The sequence below is a fragment of the Helianthus annuus genome, chromosome 10 (assembly GCF_002127325.2).
Source record: "Helianthus annuus cultivar XRQ/B chromosome 10, HanXRQr2.0-SUNRISE, whole genome shotgun sequence".
Taxonomy (NCBI): Eukaryota; Viridiplantae; Streptophyta; class Magnoliopsida; order Asterales; family Asteraceae; genus Helianthus; species Helianthus annuus.
In genome coordinates, this window is record NC_035442.2 from 117,522,823 (window position 1) to 117,526,766 (window position 3,944).

The following is a 3,944-nucleotide window of genomic DNA, read 5'->3' on the forward strand; positions in this document are numbered from 1 at the left end:
TTAATCCTGAAAATACAAAAGGAAGACAAAAACACACTTTTTCCAACATTAGTACTTAAAAATGGTTAGTTTTATGCCTCATTTGATGTAATTTATATGTTGCATTTTACACACGTCAGTTATCAAGGATGATACTGAAAAGTTAAAAGGAATGATCAAAGAATTAGAACAAGGAACAGATGGAATTTGGAGATTCCATAAGAAAAGAACGTGGATACCTAAACTAGGAAACCTACGCCATCGTATATTAGAAGAAGCCCATAAGTCTAAGTATACGATGCATCCTGGAAATGATAAGATGTATCAGGATTTAAGAAAGAATTTTTGGTGGATAGGAATGAAGAAGGATATAGCTACTTATGTTTCTAAATGTTTAACTTGTTCACAAGTCAAAGCTGAACATCAGAAACCCCCAGGTTTATTGCAGCAATTAGAAATGCTAGTATGGAAATGAGAATTAATAACAATGGATTTTGTTACTAAATTACCCAAAACAAGAAAGGGTAATGATACAATCTGGGTGATTGTAGACAGGCTAACTAAGTCAGCTCATTTCCTACCAATGAAGGAAACTTTCAGTATGGAACGATTAGCTAAATTGTATGTAAATGAAATAGTTTCATTACATGGAATTCCTTTATCAATTGTTTCTGATAGAGATAGCCGTTTTACCTCTCATTTTTGGACAAGTTTCCAAAAAGCCATGGGAACCAAGTTGAATTTAAGCACCGCTTATCATCCTCAAACAGACGGACAAAGCAAAAGGACAATTCAGACAATGGAGGACACGCTTAGAGCTTGTGTAATTGATTTCGGAGGTAATTGGGATGATCACTTACCATTAATAGAATTTTCTTATAATATCAGTTATCACACAAGTATCAATGCTGCACCATTCGAAGCACTTTGTGGACGAAAGTGCAGAACCCTAGTCTGTTGGGCAGAAATTGGGGAAAAGCAATTATCTGGACCTGAGATAGTACAAGAAACAACCGACAAGATCATTCAAGTCAAGGAACGACTGAAAGCAGCACGTGATCGACAAAAGGGTTATGCTGATAACAGGCGCAAGCCGTTAGAATTTCAGGTAGGAGATAAAGTGTTACTGAAAGTCTCTCCTTGGAAAGGAGTAGTCAGATTCATAAAAAGAGGAAAGCTAAGCCCCAGGTATGTTGGACCTTTTGTGATTATTAGAAGAATAGCCTATCAGCTACAACTGCCAGAGGAAATGGCAGGAATATATGATGTATTTCATGTCTCTAATCTCAAGAAATGCTTAGCTGATGAATCACTGGTAGTACCTCTTAAGGACATAGAGGTAAATGAGCAGTTAAATTTGTAGAGAGACCTCTACAGATTGAAGACCGAAAAGTCAAGAATCTCAAGCACAAGAGACTAGTTCTGGTTAAGGTGAAATGGGACTCCAAAAGAGGACCAGAGTATACATGGGAGCTTGAATCAGAAATGCAAAGGAAATATCCACACTTGTTCCAGTAGATCTCGAGGACGAGCTCTAAAACAAGGTGGGGAGGATATAACAACACTCCTGAATATTTTCGACACCCTAAAAATATTTAAAATATCCCAGTATGTCCTAAAATATACCCCGTATGTGAAAACCGAGCCCAAAATACATTATATAATTAAAAATAAAATAAAAACAAGTTTTATGTGTCGCTCGCGGGCCGCGTAAGACCACGCCTAGGTCTACGCGGGGCGTGACAGCCCGTCAACAAGGCACAGCCCTGAGCCGACACGTGTCACGATCGTGTCGAAGCTAGTGGTGATGACCAGTCAAAGCTAAGGTCTACACCCCTACTACGCGGGCCGCGTAGGCCTTTCCTTTCTCTTACGCGGGCCGCGAGAGAAGGTGAAAGGTCACCTATAAATAGGAGACATCGGCCTTCAGTCCCAAATCGCACCGAAACTCTTTCTCTCTCAAATTTCTGAAGAATTAATATAATTCTCGGGTATAATACCCCCTAAATAATGAAGTTCTGCTCCGTTGTAAGTATCATAACCCCGGTTACGTATTAGATACGCTGCCCGATTAATCTAGGGTTCCGTAACGGGTGTCGAGGTTCTGCCCGATGTAGTCGTTGGAATGCCGTCTCGGGGAGGGTATTACTAATGTAAATATTAAGGGTTATTATACTAACACGTGTGCATTTGTGTAAATTATAGATAACCACCAGGAAACCCTTACAGAAAACCTAAGATAGCAATGTGAGTAATCACCTTTTTGTAAACTGTTTTTACAAAACCTTAAATATTTTACAATGTGATTAGCAGTGATTTAGTCTCTGTAATTCTTCAATTACTTCCGGTATTATGGGGTTTTGTATACACTACTTGATAATATTCACAATTGGACAACGGGTTAGACAATGTGTGATATGACCATAGCCACAGATACGGTCGAGTGGCAAGTACTGAATGAGTAATTGTGTAGATATAAACATTGTAATCGTTCTCAGTACTGCAAATTAACAAAACTCTTCTTGATTAAACTGGGATTCACTCACCAGTATTTCCCACTGACAAAATGTTTTTAAACGCGTTTCAGGTAACAAAATGTGAAAGCCAACTAGAAGCCAGCTGGACAGCATTGAAGGCTTCGAAAAGTGGCTATAAAAGTTACCTAAATAAAGAAGATGTTTTATTTATATAAAATATGGTGTTTTACTCTGATAAAATATTTCCTAACTACGATCCTGATGTGATTTCCGCTGCCAAATTGATAAACACCGATACTACCGACACTGAGTTCGCGGCCGCCCGTTCCCGGGATAGATAGGGGGCGGGGGTTGCGACACTTGGGTAGGACAACCTTAAACTTACTAGACAACAACTCTATCATTAAGTCCCTCATTTTTATATCGACTTAATCGTCGGGCCATTGGCGAACGGGTCATTAGTTAAATAGCGCTATTAGGTCTGACAAGCCTCACACTGTGCCGCAGAGGACGGGAGTGGACTAATGTACTTGGGCACTTAGTCAATGATGATAGATATTGACGCAGGGCACTCAAACATGACTTAAGTCAGTAGTCGATATGGTAACGGGTCTAGTGGTTTACAACATGGGGTAGCTCCCACGGTATATGGTTATGGGAACATGGAACTGGATAACTTTTGGTTTTCGAAACAACTTAACAACTTATGGTTTTTTTGTAACAACATTAAAATAGACATCCAACTGTGAACTCGCCAACATTTTTGTTGATACGTTACTACATGCTTTGCAAGTCGTTAGGTTATTTGCTGGAGCTTGCATTGGAGAAAGAGTGATGTCTGTCGTTAAGGACATGCAAAAACCAACTAAACTATGTGGATAGGATAAGTCGGATATCGAACCAGAGGAGGATTGTGGAAAGTGTGTAACGTCAAGTATTTATTAACAACTATAAAAAAATAAACTGATGATTGTTTGATTTGTGGATTAACTAAATTATGAATTAAGAACTTGAGGTTTTAAACAATAGGAAAAAGAAAGGTTCCTCCGAATTTCAGGTTTGCAAACAAGTTCAGTTATGTGTTTAATCAAAACATTCACATAGACATAAATGTTTAACCTAATTAACCAATTGTGATAACCAACGACTAAGTACTCTGGTCAATACATAACGGGAGGTTATCGAATGATTATCAATTACAAACCCTAACCCCATGTCAAATATATCCCAATTACTAGAACTCTCAGGAACTGAATACTTAGAAATTAAGGTTTAAATAAATGCAATTGTTTACAACCAATAAATCAAATCAAAGGTGAAAAGCATCGAATGCTTAGATCACCGAGTTAAACGATTGTCACAAACACATAAAATTATCTACTTACAAAACCCTCCATCCGGAGAAAACCACTAGAAAAACTAGCCGCTCATGGTGCAAGATTGCGTGCCCCTCTTCTCTGCGTACGAGACTCTCCTTCTGCCGTCAAT